We start from the raw sequence: 24,664 nt of genomic DNA on the forward strand, positions 1-24,664 counted from the left end.
AGAATGGCTATCATCAACAAATCAACAAACGACAAGTGCTGGAGAGGATGCGCTGCTGGTGGGAATGAAGACTGGTGCAGCCACTATGGAAGACAGTATGGAGTTTCCTCAAAAAGTTAAAAATGGAACTCCCATTTAACCCAGTGATCCCACTTCTAAGAATATATCCCAAGAAATCAGAAACACCAGTCAGAAAGGATATATGCACCCCTATGTTCATAGCAGCACAATTCACCATAGCTAAGATCTGGAAACAGCCTAAGTGCCCATCAGCAGATGAATGGATTAGAAAACTGTGGTACATCTACACGATGGAATACTATGCTGCTGTAAAAAAGAAGGAATTCTTACCATTTGCGACAGCATGGATGGAATTGGAGAGCATTATGCTAAGTGAAATAAGCCCAGTCAATGAAAGAAAAATACCACATGATCTCACTCATTCATGGATAATTAAGACCATTATAAACTGATGAGCAAAAATAGATACAGAGGCAGAGCAACATCGAACAGAATGTCAAACTACAGCAGAAAGGCTGGGGAGGGTTGGGGGGGAGTAAGAGACCAACTGAAGGACTTGTATGCATGCATATAAGCATAACCAATGGACACAAGACGCTGGGGGGCATGGGAGGCTAGGGGAGGGTCAAGGGGAGAAAAAAAAAAGAGACATATATAATACTCTTTTTGTAATACTTTAAGCAATAAAACAATAAAAAAGAACACTTTTTATAAAAGTCCTTGATGGTGGGATAATAAAGAATATGAAACATTAGAATGACAAAATAAATAAATAAATAAATAAATAATGTACTTTGATATAAAAAAGGGGGAGTGATTTCTTGCATTGCTAATTTCCATGAAATAAATACTCCTCTATGTCTCAAAAAAGAAAAAAAAGAAAAAAGAAAAAAAGAAGAACAAAAATCAAAAACGACGTGGCCTGTTCAGTTTGCCTTTCTCAGTTAATCCTGACGGTGTGAGCCCAAACCGCAGAGATGAGCGTGTGGGGGGGACAGAACCCACGCCTGGCTGATGGGACTGATTTCCATGCGCATCTCAGGAGCAGCTCCCTACATAGAAACTCTCTGCCGACATGCTGCCCCGGCTCAGAAGCACTTGTGTTTGTAAATCACACACACAACACCTTGCTAGGGAGGCAGGCTCAGTGCGGCACCCCGTCTCGCAACCCGGACAAGAAGTGCCCAGACCTGGTGTGAAAGGGAAGGGGCGGATTTTAAGTTCAAATGCAAACAGGCGCACTGGAGGGAATTCATGCTACTGCACCTTTTATTAATTCTGAATATTAAATTCTAATATTAGCAGAGTTGGGTATCGTTCTCAAGGACATCAAGTTCAGGATCACTCAGATGCCATCTCTATATACACTCTGGGGACCCACAAATTTAAACAATGGAGGTAAACAAAATGGTCCCCCGCTGACCACACCTCTCCCGCAAGCAGGACCCGTCCCACAGCCTCCAGCACAGAGCTGCCCGCGGTCACTGGGTCCGATCGCAGGAATAGGGCTCACACCTGCCCGGATCTGGCTCTCACCTACTATGTGATAAGTAAAGAGCAAATTATGAAATGAACGCATGGTCTGAACTTATTTGGTTAAAAAGGTGTGAGGTACATAGTATAAACCGATACATACATGTATCAGATATGCCCACACAGTATGTGTCTCTGTGGAGTCAGCTGTGCTTATTATTTCCAAACATTCTGCATTGTGAGGGTCATATGACACCAGACTAGAAACACAACCACAGTACAGACACAGAGCCAGCCACTGAGCGCAAACATCAGAGCCACTTCCCACCCACGTTCTCAGGAAGCCTCGGCTTCCCTGGGCTGGCCGCGTCCTCAGACGCCAAGGCGTCCACGAGCAGCTCGCATGCGGGCGCCCTGCGCCCACCACACGGGCCAGAACTGCAGCTGCCACTGAGCGCCACGCACCTCACCCGCACCTGGGAGCAGTGACCTTACAGCACGTTTTTGGGGGTTTTTTGTTTTTATTAATATATTTTATTGATTTTTCACAGAGAGGAAGGGAGAGGGATAGAGAGTTAGAAACATCGATGAAAGAGAAACATCGATCAGCTGCCTCCTGCACACCCCCTACTGGGGATGTGCCCGCAACCAAGGTACATGCCCTTGACCAGAACCGAACCGGGACCTTCAGTCCGCAGGCTGATGCTCTATCCACCGAGCCAAACCAGTTAAGGCCTTACAGCACGTTTTGCCCCAAAAAACCTAACTGTTTCCCAGTTCCTTTATCACCTACCAAGCAGGCCTCCTGGAGTGGGTCACCCTGCACGCGGTACAGCAGAGGAACAGGGAGGGGCTGAGATCCAGAGCTGCATCACTAGGTCCCGAGGGAACGACAGCCCCGTGGCGAGGGGCCCTGCCTTTTCCTGGGAAGCCGCTGTCGCCAAGGCTCAGGCCGGGCTCTAAACAAGCTGGAATCGGGGTCTGAGGCAGGCCTAGGCTCTGTACTTCCACGGCTCCAACGTTCACACAGAGACAAGGGGCCCCGCTGAGCCACCGCTGGAAACGTGATGGCAGGCGACGGGTAAAGCAGTGGCAGTGACATAACCAAGAGCGCTGGCCGCCTGGAGCAGCCCTGCCACTGTGGATTCCTCTTCTGGAACCAATTTCCAAGTGACAACACATCTGTTCATTCATTCCAGTGCTTACCGCAACTTCCTGTTGAGCACGTGGACAGAGCTGTGGGTTAAACCAAGGCCCTGGTCCCGAAGCTCACGCTCCTGTGGGAAGCTTGCGGTCAGCACATGGTGCCTGCAGAAACCCATGAATAGCAGGCATGGGGTCAGAAGCATGGCGCCCACGGCTCCGCCAGGGGCTCTGAGGTGACCGGCTGAGGCAGAGGAGACAGGAAGGCGTGTGTGGCAGCAGGAGCAGCCGGGGGGGCGGGGGGGAGCGGAGGGGACAGATCCTGGAGCACCTGGGCCTGGCTGACCCGGGTCTACTCTGAGGGTGACAGGAAGCCACTGAGCACCCATGAGCGCCTTCTGCAGTGTCGTGAGGTCATTCTCTAGCACACACTCTGGTCACTGTGAGCCAAGGAGACGAAGGATGAAGCAGATGTTCATACTGCTTGTGGCAGGGCACCAACAGACTCAGAGAGAAACTGCAAAACCAGTCCCCACAGCTCTCAGGGCCTGCACGGGCTCAGCCTCCACTGCCACAGGAAAACCCTGGTCTTCCTTCTGGAGGAACGTCCCCACCTGCATGCCGCTGGCACAGTGGAAGGTCCCACCAACGGGGGCTGAGGGCTGACCTTCCTCTCTGTCCTGGCCCAGCCGCGCAGGCATCCGAGTCAGGTCCGGTCCGCTGCTGTCACGCCTCCGGACTGGGGTCCTGAATGGGTGGGCTTGTAACACAGAGACTTCCTGAGCTCACAGGCAATGCGGCGGAGCGATGTGAAGACCTGCGGGTGCCTGTACTGTGACCCCGCCACGGTGTGGGCTGTCTGTCCACTGCCTCCATCCTGTGCTCTGAGCGCTGCTCTTAGCCAGGCGCTGAGGCTGGAAACCTCACAAGGAAGTTCCTGTCCATTTAGGGTGGCCAGAGGCCATTTCTGTTACACGCTCTTCAGCATCATGAATGATGCAGTAACATAACTAGTTTTGTTTTTCTCTTTCAAAAACAGATAAAGCTCAATGGGAGTTCATGTTTTAACTCTTTGCAAATAAAATCCATTTGTTCAAGGTATTGGCTGAGTGACCTAACATTTGCCAGACACTGTCCCAGGTGCTGAACCAGCAGTGGGGAACCTAGAGACCATCCTGTCTTATGAAGCTTATTATCTTAAAGGCGGAGAGAAAAGAAAGAGGCAACGAACAGGCACTGAGGAAAGAGCGGTGTTAGAGAGAGAAGGCAGGCAGGGAGAGCTCTGAGCTCATCTCTAGACGGCGAATTGAGACTGGGTGTTGCGGAGGACCCGCTGGGTAAGTATGAAGCCCGCGATGAGATCAGCCGCGTGAAGGCCTGAGGGGAAGCCACGCTCAGCATGTTCGAGGACCAGTAAGGAGGCCCGGAAGCTGCTGGAGGAGGATGCGAGGAGAGTGGCAGAGAGGGGCTGGACAGTCAGCGTGCAGATCACGCAGACGCAGGTAGTTTTCATCTTTATCTACACCCGCCACTGGAGGGTTCTGAGTGAAAAGTGGCACGGTTTGTGTTTAGAAGATGCTTTGGAAGGATGGAAGAGACGATAGGGGCAAGATCAAAGCCGGGTGCTCAGGGGCTGCGGTTCCGCCCAAGTGCGGCGTGATGGCAGACGGGACTGAACGGGGCAGTGAAGGAAGGGGAAGGCGCTGAGATTTGGGCAAGTGTTGCTGGTGAAATGGGTGTGAGAAAGGGAAATGAATGCGAAGGCCGGATTTCTGGCGTAAGTGCATGAACAGGAGGGGGTATATTTACTGACACTGAGAGGAGGGACGGTGTGTTCTGGTCATGTTAAGTATACCTTTAGGGTACATACCTGGGTGGTCAGGCATGTGACTGGATATGCAGGCTGTTTATCAATGATCATACCATACAGATAACTATCATCTATCTAGCCAGGGGCCTGGATAGATCACCCAGGGAGACTGCTCACAGGTAAGGAGCAGAGGAGGAGCCAGCGAGAGCCTGCGCAGTGCCCCAACGTGGACCACAGTGGCAGAGAGCAGGGGAGGTGGTGCTCAGCTGCAGCCAACCACTTCCGGACGCCGACCCCCACATCCCTCAGGGTCTCCCAGGAAAGACCTCCTCACTGAAAGGAAGACGCCCAGGAATAGGCAGGCTTCTTCCTCAATGCGGTCACGTCTACACGGGACACCTGGAGCATGGCAGCCACCTCATGCCTGGGAGGGAAGCCAGCAGAAGGTGAATCTGCAAACTGAAGATGGTGCAGAAAGACATCACTGAGCTGCTGAACTTTCAGTCCTGGCACTGCCGCAGTCTGTGGTATTATGAGGCATTTCCTTATGCCTAAGCTACTGGAATGGGGTTCCTGTTATTTGTACCAAAAACGTCTGGGAGTACAGGTGGACTGAGGAAGGAGATCTGGACACACGTTTCGAAGAGTGGACGGCAAACACATTGGAGAAGTATGGCAGGACTCCTGGGCAGGATGAATTGCACATTTGAGATTTGTGGTCCTGAGCTGAATCATCACGGAATAGGCAGATATGCTGCAACTTCGCTGGACAAGAAAGGAAGAAGGAGAAGCCAAGTAATGGCAAGAGTTGACATTTACTGAGCAGACATTTCCTGCGTATTAACTTGCTCATTTAACTCTCACAGTTCCCCCAGGAGGTGGGTGTGAGGCAGTCAGCTATTTTTAAGGAAGTCGTCATCACAAAGGATCCTAAGGTCCATGCTGGGCAGGGAGAGGAGGGCGTGGCTAGTGAGCGTGTCCATGGACATGATGGTTCAAGGAGGTCAGGAGAGCTGAAAGGTGCGGATGCTGCCGTGAGGGGTAGGAAATCTAGATTCAAAATGGAGATGCTGTGGGTGATGTGGAAGCCCAGGGCATTGGGGGCGAGTGGGGAAGGGAAGGAGGAAAAGACTTCTGCCGATACAATCACAGAGAGCTGAACTTCAGCCCTGGGGATAGCGCAACTGGCCTGTAAGAAGGGTTTAGCACAGTTCCCAGGACAGGTTTTCTGTGTTTAAAACCCTTGAATAGAAAATGAATCCCCTCCCAGCCCCAGCAGCCGCGTCGAGCCCTGCTCCTCAGTAGAGCGGCATCTGACCCCTGACCCGGCTTACCGCATGAGCACACTCACTCCATGGCTGTGAGCTCGCAGGCATGTTCCGCACCTGCTTCCCAACAGATGAGGAGCATTGAGCGAGCATCACAGAGGGCGTGGAGGTAGCTGGCAGTGAGCCACGCAAGGTGACGCCACCAAATCCTCACCTGCCACTGCCCACCTGTATACTCAGCGGCTCCAACAAGATCTACAGTTTTACTGCTTAGATTCAACCACTTCCTTGAAACTTTACGCGTCGACCACAAAATTCTGGGACCAGTTTTCTCAAGGCTGGGGCTGCATGAGATCCCAATGGCCGTCCTCTCATGTCCTCGCTGCCCTCGGCCTGGTTTCTGTTCTCCAGGTCATCGCAGTCTAAAGGGCCTGCCGCAGCCTTGCCAGCATGTCTGCACCCGGCAGCAGGAAGGAAGAAGGGGAAGGGTAGAGGGTGCAGATCAAGTCCCAGCCAACAACTTCGCTTCCACCTCCCGCTTGGACATGGCTCCCATGCAGCTCCTGGAGGGGCAAGGCCAGCTTCTTGCCGAGTGTTCTGGCGCAGCAGAGGAAATAAAACTGGGGCTCAACTACTAAGGGGAAACGAAATGGCTAGCGCTATTTTAATCGCGTAACAAATGTTTTATGCTTACGTACTTTTTGGGTTTGAAATGTCATGTTCCCGTTCACATCCCGCGCCCCCGGTAATGGTGTCCTGGGCTGACACCACTTACAACAAATGTAAAGCAGCCACCTCTGCTCATCAGCGGCTTCAACGCAGCACCTGGTTTGTGCCGGGAAGGCAAGCAGTGGGAGGCCCGGCCTCCAGTCTCCCTGCTCCTCCTGCTCCTGCCGCCTCGCGCCTCGCCTCACACAGGCCCCTGGGCATGGGACGGGGGCAGCCATCCCACGCTCAGATGCTACTTTCCTTTTGTTATATTTGTCTGTATTTAAATAATTTAAAAAACAAGCCTAGTTTGACATTTGACAATTACAATGTAAAATGTAAATCACAGTACATAACTTATGGCTTTGGATTATAAATTAGGTTTTCGTAGTATTTACAAGGGAGAAGATGGCAATATGTTTTGTTTTTATTTTGAGGGGGTTCTTTTTCAGCCTTAATGTTTCCCTTTTCTTATGACTTCATGAAAAAGGAAGCCATGTAACAAAGGGGGACCCTTACAGCAAACACTTGAAGCTGAAAGTTATGTAGATACTGCATTAGGGGCATCTGTTGATAGGATCAGAAGTGATCTCCGATTTCTACAAGTCAATGTCACCTTTGAATTACTTGTAAATCCCCCTCATGAACAGAGAGGCCCACTAAGGTTAGTCATTTTTCCTAGAGACATGGAGGGAACGCTGCAGAACCGCGGGCTATGGGTCCCAGCGCCCCTGCGCCTGGTTGCTGTGGCATCTACCAGAGGGCATGGGGCAAGCGCTGTCTCCCTCAATCTGGGCCAGATGCTCACAAAACTGACTTCCTTTCACAATGAAACTCCAGGGTCAGAGAGGACTGTGCTACATGAACAAACATGGCATACTTACTGGTCTCCTAATAGATGTGTCACAATCATGCAAAAAGCATAAAAATATTTATCCTTCAATCTGTGACCAATGTTTAAAGTGTTGTAATACTTTCTATTCCCTGAGGCTTTGTAGGATGTTGTAAAGCAATGAGGAAACATACACACAGGGTGAGGGAGGGAGGGGGAGAGAGGGAAGAAGTGGGGGAGGGAAGGAGAAGGAGAGGGAGAGAAACAGGACAGGAATGAAGTGAGGAGGAAAACCTAACTGGTTAAGCCCAGCAGAACCTCCTGGATACATCAGCCTGACCTCTATGTGGCTTATGCGAAAGGAGCATCAGCAAAAGCTTAGCAACGTTTAAGAATTAAGGCAAGGTTAAAAAGATTGGGCATAAACATTTTGTTCCAAATCAAAATGAGCTGAGAGGCAAGAGACTAAACCAGGGGTGGGCAAACTTTTTGACTCCAGGGCCACAATAGGTTCTTAAACTGGACCGGAGGGCCGGAACAAAAGCATGGATGGAGTGTTTGTGTGAACTAATATAAATTCAAAGTAAACATCATAACATAAAGGGGTATGGTCTTTTTTTTTTTTTATAGTTTTATTCATTTCAAACGGGCCAGATCTGGCCCGTGGGCCATAGTTTGCCCACGGCTGGACTAGAACTTCTGTGATGCAGCTTTCATTAGTATTTATTACAGGAAGTGTTCTTGACTTCTATCCCCTTCACTGATAGAGAGAGAGATATACCAAAGTATTATACATTAAGTACAAAATTATATTTATTTAAACATATGAACATGCGCTTTTCACAACAAATATTTGCTGAGGCATTGCTCTATCTTTTTTTAATTTCTGAAAAATATATTGTTATATCCAGATGAAAGGTAAAATCTAATTAAAACGGCCCACCAGCACTCCTTGTTCCCCTGCCATCTACGCTGGCCGCTCCTGCCAGAGCGCACCCCCCCATACACCCCCCGCCAGCACAGCCCAGGCAAATGGCCTTGGCCAGAGTCAGGCCTCTCTTGCAGCCGCGTCTTGAAGAGCAATGGGAGGACAAAGGAAATGGCTGGCTTCAGCAGTTCAAGCAAAGACTTCGGCAAGCCTGTGTGAAGCTGTGCAGCCAGATCACACTTCCTGTGAGGGTGGACATGGCCTGTGTCCAGGCTGCCCGACATGGGAGGGAGCCACTAGCCACATGTGATGACTTGAAACGTGGCTAGTGGGTAAATGTTAATCAAGTTAAATGTGAACAGCACGTGGCCAGAAGCCATGGTGTGGACGTCAAGCCTGCTCTCCTGCTCCGAAGCCTCCCAGGAGCTCCTTTTTGATCATGATGTTTGTTTCTGTTGCAAAACCAAAGAAACCCTGTTAAGCTCTGTATAGTTCACTTCAACCCTCACAGCGCCTTAGTCAGCGATGTCTGCACGCCCAGCAACAGACTATGTGCCATAGTCTAGGTAACCTGTTGTGCCAAAATGAGGACAAGGGAGACTTCTAGAAACCAATGATTCATCCGTTCTTACAATACAGATGCACCAAATGCAAGGGAAGTGGGTATCTGCAAACTGGATCAAAACGGGGATCTTTCGCATAGCCTTCAACATAATCCCACCCCAGGCTAGCTTGAAGTTAAATACAGTAACTTCCCAGAGAAAATAAAATGAATGGAAGTGATTCAATGGACTCTTCTGTATTCTGATTTCTATCTAGTGGTATACATTCACAAATTACTATTGCTGCCTTTTTAGATTACTTACAAATATACTAGAGGCCCAATACACAAAATTCATGCAAGAATAGGCCTTCCTTCCCGCGACTGCCAGCACCGGCTTCCCTCTAGCACCCGGGACCCAGGCTTCCCTCACAGCCCCAGCTTTGTCCAGAAGAACGTCCGGTCTAATTAGCATATTATGCTTTTATTATTTTATTATAGATGTATGTAATCATGGTATCAAATGAATATGAGTAGGTCTACAGATGTGTATATTCCTGGGAGCTTTAAAGAAAATTCTTGATTAGTTCTGTTTAATACAGTGATATTTCTCATGTTTCACATCACGTCACTGGATGAAGCATACAAATGCTGAAATGAGTTAGCAAATTTAACAGCATCGTATCTATAGATATGAAGGAATTCTAACCCCTTTATGAGTTCTATCTACCGTTTTAAACTTTTTAAAAAAATCTCTTAAACCCTGAAAAGAATTATGCAATACTATTACCTAACCAAACAGGTGGTAACTATGGTAGCACAGGAACCACGCAGTCTGGGCTTTAGGAAGAAACTGTTTCCCAATCTCTAATGATTAAACAAGAAGCACTGTTTCAGTTACTTGATGTGCACTGTAAGCCACCCCAAAGCTCAGTGGCTTAAAATAACACATTTATTCTTTCAGTTTTGGGTCAGGAACCCAGGAGTGGTGTGGCTGGGCCTTCTGGCTCCAGGTCCCTAATGAGCTGCAGTCCTCCAGCTCACTCTCCTGTGGCGGACAGACCCTCTCGGTCCTCCCCACACGAACACAACACAGGGCTGCCTCTTCAGAGGGCAGGTGCTCCTCCCTAGGTGAGCAATTCAACACAGAGTGCACAGGACGGAGCCAGTCTGCTCATAGCCCCCCTGAGAAGTGACTTCCCGTCACTTCTGCCACAAGTGAGTCAGGACGACCAGACTTTGTGGGTGTGGCACATGGCTGTGAGCAGTGGAGGCTGCTGACACAGGACTGAAGCTGACTCAGCAACACACACTGTAAAGGTCTTTTCTTCTGCCCATCTGGCCTTTCTCAAAAAGGTACTGCCCAGGTCACACTCAGAGAGTATTTCCCAAAACTTCAAAATCATCTTTCATTCTTTCAAAATCAAGGAGCTGGACAAACATGTTAACTCTTCGTCTTTTAAAAATAACAGAGAGGGAGAGTGAAAAGCGTATACTATTGAAGAAGCCCCTCTGGAAAGCACACCTCGGGAAACACAGCCTTTGCCAACACTGTCAGGAGGGAAGTGAACCACACAATAGGTGTCCAGGTGCCCTGATTTAATGTTATCTTTCCAAAACGCATTGATCAACAAAAGAGTACACAGGCTGGCTGTATTTCATAAAAATTAAACCTTGATGTTTTATGTTTTCATTAAGTGAGGGTAGTAAAGGGCAGATAAGTGGAAAATATTCAATATCCAGATGTTTTCTCTCTGTATAACACAAGACACATGAATAAGTAAAATCACAGCAAAATCTTATTGTTAAAACAACGTATGTAAGACTATTTGAAAATATTAATAATGACTAAGCTATGGACTGCACATGAAGATTTAAATTTGCAGGCTCAAACCCCGGCCAAGGTCAGGGTGCGTGCAGGAGGCAACCAACTGATGGATCTCTCTCACATCAATGTTTCTCTCTTACCCTCTCCCTGTCTCTCTCTTTCTCTCTCTCATCCTCCTCCCTCCCTCCCTTCCACTCCCTCTGCAAAGCAATGGAAAAATATCCTTAGGTGAGGATTAAAAAACAAACAAACCACCATTTACTGGGAACTCACTGTGTATTATGTAATTTAACACATCTTATAATTTTTGCAGGAATCCTATGGGGCCACTATTATTATTATCCTTCTTTGAGAAACCAGAAAATTGAAATGAAAAAAGCAGAAGTAACTAATGATTATAAGAAATTACTATGAACAATTTATATGCAAAATAATTGGGCAATCTGGAAGAAATGGATAAATTACTAGAAATATACAATCTTCCAAGACTGAATCATGAAGAAACAAAAAATCTGAATGACTACTAACAAAATCGAATCAGTAGTCAAACACCTCCCAACAAACAAAAGTCCTGGATCAAAGAGCTTCACGGGTAAATTTTACCAAACATTCAAAGAAGAATTAACACCTATTCTTCGAAATTATTCCAAAACTGAAGAGAAGGAAAGGCTCCAAAGCGCATTTTACAAGATCAGCATTACTCTAATACCAAAACCAAACACATTACAAAAACAAAAAGAACATTATAGGGCAATATCTTTAATGAAAATAAATGCAACAATCTTTAAAAAGTATTAGCAAGGTGGCTCTGGCCGGCTCAGTTGGTTGGACCATTATTTCATACACCAAAAAGGCTTCAGGCTCGATTCTCTGTCAGAGCACATACCTAGGTTGTGGGTCTCAGTCCCTGGATGGGGCATGTATAGGAGGAGGCAACTGATCAATGTCTCTCTCACATCCTTTCCTCTCTCTTTAAAATCAATAAAATATACCCTTGGGTGAGGAAAAATAAAAAAAATTTATATTAGCAAACTGAATTCAGCAATACATGAAAAAGAACATGCGCTATAATCAAGTGTAATTTATTCCTGGAATGCAAGGTTGGTTCAATATCTGCAAGTCAATTAATGTGATAAACCACACAAACAACATCACTAAAAATCATATGCTCATATTAATAGATACAGTAAAAGCATTTGACAAAATCCAGCATCCATTATGATATAAACTTTCAGCAAAGTGGGAATAGAGGGAACATTACTCAACATAATAAAGGTCATATATGACAAACTCATAGCCAATATCATATTCAATGGGGAAAAACTAAAAGTGCTTTATTTTAAGATCAGGAACAAGACAGAAGACAAGATGGTCCACTTTCACCACTTTTCTTCAACATAATATTGGAAGTCCTAGCCACAGAAATCAGAAAAGAAAAAAGAACCCTAGCTGGTTTGGCTCAGTGGATAGAGCATCGGCCTTTGGATTGAAGGGTTCTGGGCTCGATTCCAGTCAAGGGCACATGCCTGGGTTGCGGGCTCAGTCCCCATTAGGGGGCATGCAGGAGGCAGCCGATCAATGATTCTCTCTTATCATTGATGTTTCTATATCTCTCTCCCTCTCCTTCCTCTCTGAAATAAATAAAAATATATTTAAAAAAAGAAGAAAAGAAAAAAGAAATAAAAGGCATCCAAATTGGAAAAGGAAGAAGTAAAACTGTTACAATTTGCAGATGATAAGATGCTATATAGAGAGAACCCTAAAGAATTCACCAAATTAAAAAAAAAACTATTAAAATTAATAAATAAGCAGAAAACAAAATTAATAATGAGAAATTAATTGCATTTTATACACCAATAAGGAACTATTAGAAAGAAAAACAATCCCATTGTCAAATATGTCCTCCCATACAGTGGGCTCCCTTTTCATTTTGTTGATGGTTTCTTTTGCTGTGCAGAAACTTTTTACTTTGATGTAGTCCCATTTGTTTATTCTCTCAGTTTCCATTGTCCTAAGAGATGTATCCATAAACATATCGCTACGAGAGATGTCTGAGATTTGGCTGCCTATGGTTTCTTCTAGGATTTTTATGGTTTCCTGACTTACATGTATGTCTTTTATCCATTTTGAGTTTACTCTTGTGTATGGTGTAAGTTGTGGTCTAGTTTCATTTTTTTGCATGTATCTGTCCAATTTTCCCAACACCATTTATTAAAGAAACTGTCTTGATTTCACTGTATACTAGTACTCTTGCTTCCTTTGTCAAATATTAATTGAGCATAATGGCTTAGGTTGATTTCTGCAGTTTCTGTTCTGTTCCATTGGTCTATATGCCTGTTCTTGTGCCAGTATCAGGCTTTTTTGATTACAGAGGCTTTGTAATATAGCTTGATATCTGATATTGTGATTCCTCCAACTTTGCTTTTCTTTCTCAAAATTTCTGCAGCTATTCGGGGTTTTATATTCCATATAAATGTTTGGAGTGTTTGTTCTGGATCTGTGAAATATGCTATTGGTATTTTAATAGGGATGGCATTGAATCTGTAGATTGCTTTGGGTAGTATGGATATTTTAATGATGTTAATTCCACCAATCCATGAAGATGGTATATTCTTCCACTTGTTTATGTCTTCCTCTATCTCTTTTTTAAAAACCCTGTAGTTTTCCAAGTACAAGTCTTTTACCTCCTTGGTTAAGTTTATTCCTAATTATCTTAATTTTTTTTTGTTGCAATGGTAAATGGGATTGTTTGTTTAGTTTCTCGTTCTGACAATTCATTATTAGAATATAAAAAAGCCATCGACTTTTGGGTAATTTTGTATCCTGCTAAATTGCCAAATTCATTTATTAAATTTAGTAGTGTTTTGGCAGATTCTTTAGCGTTTTCTATGTACAATATCATGTCATCTGCAAATAATGAAATTTTACTTCCTCCTTTCCAATTTGGATGCCTTTTATTTCTTCTTCCTGTCTGATCACTATAGCTAGGACTTCCGGTTAATATCCAAAATATATAATGAACTCATACATGTTAACAAAAGGAAGACAAACAATCCAATTAAAAAATGGGCAAAGGATCTAAATAGTCACCTCTCCAAAGTGGACATACAGATGGCCAAGAGACAGATGAAAAAATGCTCAAAGTCACTGATCATCAGAGAGATGCAAGTTAAAACAACAATGAGGTATCACCTCACACCTGTCAGAATGGCTACCATCAACAAATCAACATGCTGGCGAGGATGTGGAGAAGAGGGAACCCTAGTACACTGCTGGTGGGAATGCAGACTGGTGCAGTCACTGTGGAAAATAGTATGAAGTTTCCTCAAAAAATTAAATATGGAATTGCCATTTGACCCAGTCATTCCACTTCTAGGAATATATCCTAAGAAACCCAAAACACCAATCAGAAAGGATATATGCACCCCTATGTTCATAGCAGCACAATTAACAATAGCTAAGATCTGGAAACAGCCCAAATGCCTATCAGTAGACGAGTGGATAAAAAGCTATGGTACACTTATACCATGGAATACTATGCAGCAGTAAAAAAGAAGGACCTCTTACCCTTTGAGACAGCATGGAGGGACCTGGAGAGTATCATGCTAAGTGAAATAAGCCAGTTAGAGAAAGACAAGTATCGTATGATCTCACTCATATGTGGAATCTAATGAACAAAATTAAAGTGATGAATGGAGTGGATCCAGAGATATGGAAGCATGGAACAGAATGCAGAATCTCAAAGGGAAGGCAGGGGAGGGTGGGTGGGTGGGAGGCCATAAACCAAAGAACTTGTATGCATATATGCATATCCCATGGACACAGACAATAGGGTGGTGAAGGCCTGGCGTGGGGGGTGGGGAAGGTCTGGAGGGGTTAATGGGGGGGAAGGTACATATGTAATACTCCCAACAATAAAGATTTTTAAAAATCCCATTTACAATTGCATCAGAAAGAATAACACACATAGAAATAAGTTTAACTATGTAGGTAAAAGACCTGTTCTCAGAAAACTATAAAACATTGAAAAAGAAATTTGAAAAAATAAAAATAAATGGAAGCATATACTGTGCTCATGGATAGGAAGAATCAACACAGTTAAAATGCCCACACCACTCACAAAGCAATCTATAGATTCAAAGCAATTCCTAGAAAAATGCCAATGTAATTTTTCACAGTCCTAGAACAAACAATCCTAACCCTTACATTGAAGCACTAATAGCTAAAGCATTCCAGAGAAAAAACAAAGTTGGAGGTACCTGATATCAAACTATACTACAAGGCTATAGTAATCAAAACAGCCTGGTACAATTACAAAAACACACAAATAGATCAGAACAGAAGAGAGAACCCAGAAATAAATCCACACCTATATTTTCAACTGGTCTATGATAAAAGAGGCAAAAATATACAATGTGGTAGAATAGTATCTTCAATAAATGGTGTTGGGGAAACTGGGCAGATACATGCATAAAAATGAAACTAGACCAGTCTCTTACACTGTATACAAGAATTAAGTCAAAATGTATTAAAGACATAAATGTAAGACCCAAACCTTAAACTCCTAGAAGAAAACATAAGCAATAAACTCTCTGACATTGCTTAGTAATGTTTTTTTGGATATGTCTCCTTGAGCAAGGGAAACAAACAAAAAAATAAACAAATGGGACTTCATCAAACTGAAGAGTTTTTGCACAATGAAGAAAACCATCAATAAAATGAAGACAACCTATTGAAAATAATATTCACCAATAATATGTCAGACAAGGGGTTAACATCCAAAATGTATAAAGAACTCATACAGCCCTGACCGGTTTGGCTCAGTGGACAGAGCGTCGGCCTGCGGCCTGAAGGGTCCCGGGTTCGATTCCAGTCAAGGGCATGTACCTTGGTTGCGGGCATATCCCCAGTAGAGGGTGTGCAGGAGGCAGCTGATCGATGTTCCTCTCTCATCGATGTTTCTAACTTTCTATTCCTCTCCCTTCCTTGCTGTAAAAAATCAATAAAATATATTTTAACAAAAAAAGAACTCATACAGTTTAACACCCCAAAAAATCTGATTAAAAAATGGGCAAAGGACCTGAATAGGACATACAGATAGCCAATAGACATATGAAAAGATGCTCATCATCAGAGAAATGCACATTAAAACCACAATCAGACATCACCTTACATCTGTCAGAATGGCTATCATCAATAAATCAACAAACAAGTGCAGGTCAGGATGTGAAGAAAAGAAACTGTTGGTGGGAATGCAGCCACTGTGGAAAAACAGTATGGGGGTCCCTTAAAAAATTAAAAACAGAACTACTTTATGACCCAGCAATCCTACTACTGGGTATTTATCCAAAGAAATCCAAAACACTGATTCCAAATGATACCTGCACCCTTATCTTCACTGCAGCATTATTTACAACTAGAGGTCTGATGCACAAAGATTCGTGCAAGAATAGGCCTTCCTTCCCCTGGCTGCCAGCACCAGTTTCCCTGTGGCACCCAGGACCTAGGCCTTCACTCAGGCTGCCGCCTCCGGCCTTCACACCGGGGCCGGGAGCCGCCTCCCGCCTTCACTCGGGGCTGGCTGCCGCCATCTTTGTTGCATTAATTTGCATATTCCCTCCTTATTGGCTGTGGGTGCCACCATCTTTGTCGCTAAGTGATGGTCAACTTGCATATTCTGTCTTTATTAGATAGGATAGCCAAGCTATGGGAACAACCACAGTGTCCATCTATAGACAACTGAGTAAGAAAGAGATGGTACATACACACAATGGAATTACTTGGCCATAAAAAAGAATGAAATCTTACCATTTACAACATGGATGGACCTAGAGGGTATTATGCTAAGTAAAATAAGTCAGATAAAGACAAATACTCCATGATTTCACTTTTATGTGAAATCTAAAAAACAAAATAAAAGGACAAACAAAACAAAAACAAACTCCTGGATATAGAGAGCAATCTGAGTGGCTGGGGGCTGGGTGAAAAGGTGAAGGGATTACAAAGTACAAACCGGCCTTTACAAACAGCCAAGGGGATGTAAAGTGCAGCACAGGGAATGGAACCAGTAATACTGTAAGAACTGTGTGTGGTGCCAGGTGGGTACTAGACTCACCGGGCAGTCACTTCATATGTTAAATAAATGTCTGACCACTATGTTGTACACCTGAAACTACTATAATACTGTATGTCCTCTGTAATTGAAAAATAAAAACTTAAAAAAATAATAGACACACAAACTTCTGCCAACCTTCCACTTTGGCAGCAGGTCTTCTCCCCGCACTCCCTGCTTCAGAGGCTGGCCCACCTCTGCCTGAGCGCGTGCTCACCCCACTAGGGCGTCGTGGCAGGGATGGCCAGTGGCCGGAGCATGTGGTCCCCTTAAGAGCATGGTGCCTGGGCCAGTGTGGCCGTGCCTCCACCCTGGCACTTTCTGGGATCTCCTTTACAGAAGAGGAGATTTTCTTTTTTAAAACAAACAGCAAAATGAGCAAAATGAAACAAGCATGATATTTCAGTGACTAAAACTACAAACTAGTTAGCATTACTCATTGGGAGAATGACCAAACATTCTGTGAAACGCAAGTACAGTAGTCGTCTCCCCTTACCGAAGGGGACATGCTCCAGGGCCCCCAGTGGATGCCTGCAACTGTGGGCAGCACCGAACCCTAGATAGACTGTGTTTTCCTATACATGCAAACCAATGACGAAGTTTAATTTATAAAGTAGACAGAGTGAGAGATTAACAATAACTAATAATAAAATGGAACGATCACAACAATACCTATAAAAAGTTAGTGAATGTGGCAGAAACAAGTAAAGGTGACTGGGTACCCGGATACAGCACCACAATGCCTTGACGGCCGGTCTGCTGACCGAGACACTGCTAAGTGATCAACAGGCGAGGAGCCTGCGTGACATGGAGACAACAGACGAAGGATGATGTCCGACTGGCGTTGGACAGAGCGGACGGCATGAGATTTCATCATGCTACTCAGTACGGTGCACAATTAAAACTTATGAATTGCTTATTTCAGGAATTTTATTTGATGCATGGTGACTGTAGGTAACTGAAACTGCAAAAAGCAGAACTGCAGCTGGCGCGCAGCAACTGCATGACATTTTGTTACTCAGGGAACTAGTCAACAACTGTTTCACATCAAGACAGTGGGACGAGCCATTCCCCAGAGCACATTCAAGTAAGATGAAGCAACTCTAACTGGAAACAAATTATTTTTGTGAAACATATCCAACATCCAGGCAGTTTTTCATAATTGTAAGTCATGTCGCAAGAAAAAAGAAAAACAGTCAAAAACAAATACTCTTCTTCCCACACTCAAAGCAAAACAAATGCACTCGACAAAACAACTAAAATCTCCCCAACCACAACACATCCCCATACCTGCTGCCTTCCCAGGCGAGGCTAACTCATAAACCATCCAGGATGCACTTGTAAAATGTTCCTGTACGGTATTAACAGACCAGCAATTACAACAGCAAGAAATCTGAATGACTACTAACAGCATCGAATCAGTAATCAAAATTCTCCCAACAAACAGAAGTCCTGGATCAGATGGCTTCACAGGTAAATTTTAACAAACATTCAAAGAAGAATTACCACCTATCCTCTAAATTATTCCAAAACCTCAGAGAAGGAAAGGCTCCCCATTTTCTGAACGTGCGGGGCAGGATGGCTGCCTCAGGGGGCAGCCTCACCCACAGAGAGCCCTGTCTTCCCTCTGCTGGTGGCCATGCGGTGAGGTTGCCTGCATCCTGGTCAGCAGCCTTTCCTGTACCTCTTCAGTTTCCTTGTGTGGCCAGTTTGTGTTTTATCCTGGATTTGTCTCCCTCTGGGGAAGCCCATCTTTTGTTTGCCACCTGGAACTGAGAACCGGGACTGTTTGCAGAACTGCCTGGCCAGCACCCACAGCAACACCTGTCCCTCCACGGGACCAAGGGCAGCCTCAGCGCGTGAGAGCGACTGGCACCAGCACCTCTCCCTCCGAGTCAGGCGCCCGCTACACCTCTGCGCCGAGGTCCCGTGTGCTCACTTGGGGGTCCTTTCCTTTAAGGCAATCTTGGGGACACCAGGGCTTCCCATGGCCCAGTCACTTTGTGGTACAGATAGACGCCGGAAGTGCAGCAGTGCGGGCAGGCACCGGAAGCAGAGTGGTGAGGGAGTCATGGGAGCTACACAAACAGTGGCGGAGCCCCTGGCTTTCCAGTGGATTGTTACACAGCATTTTGTGGCAACTGATAGCTGCACACAGACAGAACTCCCTCAGGGAGCAATCCCCGAAAGAGGCTGCTATCTCTGTTTCATTTTTCCTGAGGTGCGTCCTGGGAATATAGAGTGAGCCCCACCGTGAGCCACGGAGCGTGGACCCAGGCCCCCGGCAGCCAGCAGCGAGGGGAAGCAGCCCGCCCAGCAGTCAGGACGCCCGGCCCGTGAGGCCTGATGAGCTGACAGCTCGTCCCGCATTGAAAGCGTTTCCTCACCCTGACACAGATAATTGGAAAAATACAAATAACAACTTTGACCTAAAGAACCCCCCAGCCACTGCTTTCAAATACATATCCAACATGTGTGAAAACTAGCTGTGTGCTGGGTCACGGAGAAAATCTTAAGAAAGACAAAACAATTCATACTAGGCAGTCTATACTCTGTCTACAAAGTAATTAAGATAGCAAACAAAATCGTCTCCAAAACCATTATGTTTCAAAATTAAAAACATACAGATATGGTAAATGGTAAGTGAAATGTGAAATAAGCTAGATAAAAGATAAAACTTCTAAAAGTGACTTAAGAGAAAGTACCTAATATGGGGTATATCTCAACCCTTCTAAAATGCATCTATAAATTTAATTTAAAAAAATAAAAAGTCTAACAGGCTGACTACAGTTTCAAGATAGAGACTAGTTATTTGGATCAGATATATCTTCTACTGAAAATGAACTAACAAAAACGTTGGGTTTCAGGATTTAAAGTAAAAAAAATAAAAAGTTAAAAAGAATAGCAAGGAATTCCTAGGAACCTCATAAGTAAACAGAGCCCCAAGTCATGTATGTTGCAGGGTGAAGTCATGTATGTTGCAGGGTGAAGTCATATATGTTGCAGGGTGAAGTACAAGACCTGTTTCAAGGTGTGAGTCACAGGGATGGGGAACAGAAGTCAGGGCCGAGGCTGGTTAAGGCAGGGAGGGCAGAGGAAACCTACCCTCTGTTCCAAGGGGAGGTACCAGTAAACCAGACCTCCGTCCTCGTAACTACAAAGGGCCCGGCAGAAGCCTGCCTGGGTGCTGAACAGAGCAAGAGGGAGGGGGAAGGAAAGACAGACTCCCTGGGATATTATGGCTGCAGAGCTGCCACATGTGGTTCTGGGTGACAGTGGCACAGAACCTGGGCACCTGTGGACTGAAGGACTGTGATCTGAGGGGTGACACTGGCACTGCCCTGCGGCAGATGGCAGAGCTGATGCGGATTCTCTGGGGGAGGGCAGGTTCACTGCCACCAGAGAGCCCACTCACAGGAATGGCCAGCAAACAGCCAAAGATATTCAGATACAAAAAGAAAAGAGACAAGAAAAAGAACCACCGGAAACAATATAAATACCCAGACTTGAGAAATGCACAACCAGATACACATTTTAAAACAACGATGTTTACCTCGTGACTGCGGGCTTGCTGAGAGGCAGCCTCTGAGCCGTCAGGACAGCCTGACTGGGATGATAAACATGGTCAATTTGAACATATTCACAGGAAACTAGGAAAAGTGACATAACCTATTTTAAAATAAACCAAACATTTCTAGAAAGGGAAACACAGTAACTAAAATGAGAAACTTGACAGATTTATCCGGCAGCAGACTGAAGACAGCAAAATGAGGCAAAGTAAACCGGAAAAATGGCCTGAAGAATTCTCCAAGATGCAGCACACACAGGAGAAAACAGTGATCCGGTCCAGCATAGATTTGATCAGAAGAAATTTGAGAAGACAGGAAAGAAGGAACAGTCAAAGACAGTATTTCAGAGATACTGGCTGGATAATTCCAAAACACTGAAGGACATTAATTCCCATATTAAGAGTGCCGGTGAATTAGAAGCAAGAAAAAGAAAATGAAATGTGCACCTTAATAAAGAAAACAAAACTCCAGGAAGCCAGAGGTGAGGACAGGTAAAGCAGGAAAGAAAAAGTGGATGCTCCTCAGAAAGACAAGGCTGACCCAGAGCTCCCTTCCCTGGCACAGGGGCTGACGAGAGTGGGCGTCTCCCACAGAGAAAGCTAGCGCCACCCCGAAGTCCATGTCCAGTGAGCACCTTCCTCAAGGATGAAGGCAACAGGAGAAAAAGGATAAGCCGCATCCATTTCACAAAACAAAGCAGGTTAATGCCAAGTATATTGAGATCTACTAGTAAAAGTAAAAAAAAAAAATCCAAGGACTACAAAAATGGGATGAATTGTTACTAACCTAGGTCTCTGTCTCAAAATCTATAAGTAATAAAAAAGATGAACGCATTAAAGAGACTTCAGGGGGTAAGAGGAGAAGAGTCCTAAGCAAATGAGAATACAAATGGTCAACATAAAAAATATTTGCAATTGGGGAAAAAAATCACAATGAAGTAATTATTTCTTTAAACATTTTTTTCAATTACAGTTGGCATTAATATTCTATTAGTTCCAGGTGTACAGAGTACTGGTAAGACATTCATATAGCTTACAAAGTGATCCCCCAGTAAGTCTGTACCCATCTTGCACATACATAGTTACTACAGTATTGCTGACCACAGTTCCTATTCTGTACGTTCCATGCCTGACTATTTTCTCACTTCCAACTTGTACTACTTAATATAAACGTGCTATAGATGGAGACTGATGACTCAAGCTGACAATCAGGAAAAAAGGCGAAAGCTATGAAGAGACAACTCAAATGCAAATGGCCGGAGGCACCAGCCTCTGCTGCTCTGTCCTAGGGACGTGAGGAGCTGCAGGCACCTGCGGAGCAGCAGGGGGAGTGAAGATAGAGTCAGGTTCTCCCTCTGTAGGAGATGTCATTGGGGAAGGTGTCTCCCTTTCCAGGACCAGGAAGAGGACAACGGGAGAAGACAGACTTACACCGGCATGAGGAACATACCCTTCTGAATAACCCGTTACCGCACATGCCCATACACACGCTTCCATACCCACCCACCACCAAATCCCCAACCCTGTCCTTTGTTTAGCCTAAGAGGTCACATAGCCCGCAAGTTCTAACCCCTCTTCGGGTTACCCATCACTGAGCCTCTCCAATGCACATGTGTGCTCCACGTGTTAAAAAACTTTTTCTCTCATTAATCTGTCTTTTTTTGTCAGTTAAATTTCCAGGGCCCCAGCCAGAGAACCAAGGAGAGGAGAGTAAAAGTGTTTTCCCTCCCCTGTAGGCCATTAGACATGTGAAAACTATCAACTTCGCTTACAGAGACATGCAAGTTATGCAGCCTCAAGAAGCCCCACATAGGACATAGGACTGGCACATCCCGCACGGACGATGGCGCTACGTCAGGCTGCCGGGCCCACGCTCTGACACCCTGCACAGGAGGCCCGCAGTATCTCAGAGCAGCTGCCCTCCTGCCACCCGTCTCGCTGTCAGGGTCCTACCGAACACTGACCAGTAAGTGTTTTGTCACAAAGTTTTTCATGGTGCCAATATTTGTAGCTACAAAGGAACACACACAAGCCAAATGTCTATCCATAGGGAACAGGCTGAACTATTAAGCACATCTACAAAATGGAAAAGAGAAATGAGAAGACATTTCCGCAGCTGTACAGTAAGTGTCTTACATATATACAGGGTGGGGCAAAAATAGTAGTAGAGTGGTGAGTACACGAAACACAGTGTTCATCTTTGTATTATTATTTATTAGTTATTGTACTATTTTCTAGGTGAACAACTGTGAACCTAAGCCCACCCTGTATAACTACGATCATATCTTGGTGTATGCTTAACCTAAAAAAAAAAAGAAAGCCAAGCTGTTTTCTAAATAAGTTGCACCATTTTCCATTCCGACCTGCAGCGTCCACGTTCCAGACGCTCCCGTGCTGCCAACACGGGGCAGTCAGTTGTAATGAGAGCCACTCTGAGAGGAGCTCACTGGAGCGGTGGGTCCCGTGGATGCAATCTGCATGTCCTCTGTGCCGAACACCTATCTTTTCTGGTCAAGTCTCTTCTCAAAGCTCTTGACTTTTTAATTAAGGTGCTTTGTTTTCTTACTATTGAGTTTGGAGAGCTCTTTACGTATTTTAGATATGTGTCCTTTCTCAGATATATGACTTGCACATATTTCCTCCCAATCTTGGATTTGTCTTTCTATTATTCTCTTAACAGTGCCTTTTGACAACAGGTTTCTTAATTTTGACCAAGTCTAATATTTCCATTTTTTCTCATATGCATTGCGCTTTTGGTGTCTTATATAAGAAATCTTACATTTCTAACTCACTAGCACAAAGATTGTTTTCCTAAATCTTGTGGTAGAAGTTTTATATTTTTAAGTGTCACATTTAGGCCTGTGGTCCGCTTTGAGTTCACTGTTTTACATGGTGAGACCTATGACTCAAAGTTAGCTTTTTGCAGATGGACAACCAATAGCTGAAAAGACTATTCTTCCCCCAGTGATCTGTCTTGACACCAATCTTCATTTTTAAATGTTTAAATCTGTATTATGACTTTTGTCTTTAAAGGCCCTATGGCTCAAAGTACATACTTTCTTCCTCAAAATGTTAGTAAAATAAGAAAAGCTGAAAGCATGCATTCTTACCAAGGTAGGATTTCCGACAAAGGACACCCTGGCCTAGAGCTACAACAGAGGAAGCCTGGGGGTGGCGGGCCTCTGCAGGCAGCAAGCACTCGCCGAGGACAGTCAGGGCTGGGAGTGGGGCACAGGACTTCACGAGCTGGCGCGTAAGCCATATGCTCGGACCACCTCACTTACAGGTACTAGTTCTGTCCTCATGTTTCACATGAAAATGTAGGTGCACTCACGCACACACCTACTGGAATGAGCAGGCTGGCCTATGGAATGTTTGCTCGTGGTCAATGGAACAGCGAAGGCATCTGGGCCTGTCGCAGGGGGCACCCCACAGAGAAGAGAGAGAGAGAGCGAGAGCGAGAGAGAGAGAGAGAGGCCGTGGAAGAGGCAGCACTCGGGAGCACCAGCCCAGCGGTCGGGAGCACCATGCCACAAGGGCTCTGCCAACAACTACGGAAACAGTATCTCGTGTCCATCCCCTTCCCATTACCGCACCTGCGGCTGCTCAGCTGATTACACAAAAGCTGTTTCTTCCCTAGATTCTTCTCTGAACAGTAACAAAAACAGCAAGAGAGATACATTACTACTTTATGGCTAAGTATATTTTATACCTTTGTTCATGATTATGAATGTGACAGATAAGGACATAGTCACAATGTTTATCAGCCACTGTTTTTCTTAACTATAAATAAGATTATTTAAAAATTTTAAAATTTGGGGTTCATTAGAAGTTGTAGTCTCCACTAACCTCTTCCTTTAGAACAGTGGTTCTCCACCTTCTGGCCCTTTAATACAGCTCCTCATGTTGTGACCCAACCATAAAATTATTTTCGTTGCTACTTCATAACTGTAATGTTGCTACTGTTATGAATCGTCATGTAAATATCTGATATGCAGGATGGTCTTTGGTGACCCCTGTGAAAGGGTTTTTCGACCGCCAAAGGGGTCGCGACCCACAGGTTGAGAACCGCTGCTTTAGAAGGAAGAGCAGGCCCAGAGTGGAGGGAGAGAAGCTGGAATGGGTCGGCCTGGCCTGAGGAGGTGGCTCTGAGGCCACCCACGCCGCTGACGTGCCCACCCCAGTCGCCCAGGGAGGTTCCTCAGGGCCTGCAGCTCCCGCTCCCAGGCTCGCTGCAGGTCAGGAGGAGCAGGACTGCCCTCCCTGCTTGCACATTCAGGGGCAGCGGGGTCTCCTGGGCCCAGGTAGCCTCCAGACACCTAGCTAGTCAGCTGATGTCACACGGTTTTTATTTTAAATCACTAATTAAAAACTAAAAAAGTGTTGAGGGCATATTCACTATGTTTTCTTGTCTGAAAAACAGCACCTATAC

General features: G+C 45.1%; 1 protein-coding gene across 11 annotated transcripts in view; it reads right to left on the minus strand.

Moving 5' to 3' along the window:
- AUH (AU RNA binding methylglutaconyl-CoA hydratase) overlaps nucleotides 1–24,664 on the minus strand; it is a 176,369-nt gene that overhangs the window by 23,456 nt on the left and 128,249 nt on the right. Inside the window, exon 9 of one of the 11 annotated variants that reach the window (XR_004966654.1) lies at nucleotides 23,846–23,880. The exons of the other annotated variants lie outside the window; for them this stretch is intronic. The gene's annotated coding sequence lies outside the window, so the exon portion shown is untranslated. Of the gene's footprint in view, nucleotides 1–23,845; nucleotides 23,881–24,664 lie in introns of those variants that run through there. 11 annotated transcript variants of the gene reach the window in all.

The sequence above is a fragment of the Myotis myotis genome, unplaced genomic scaffold, assembly GCF_014108235.1.
Source record: "Myotis myotis isolate mMyoMyo1 unplaced genomic scaffold, mMyoMyo1.p scaffold_m19_p_31, whole genome shotgun sequence".
Classification (NCBI taxonomy): domain Eukaryota; kingdom Metazoa; phylum Chordata; class Mammalia; order Chiroptera; family Vespertilionidae; genus Myotis; species Myotis myotis.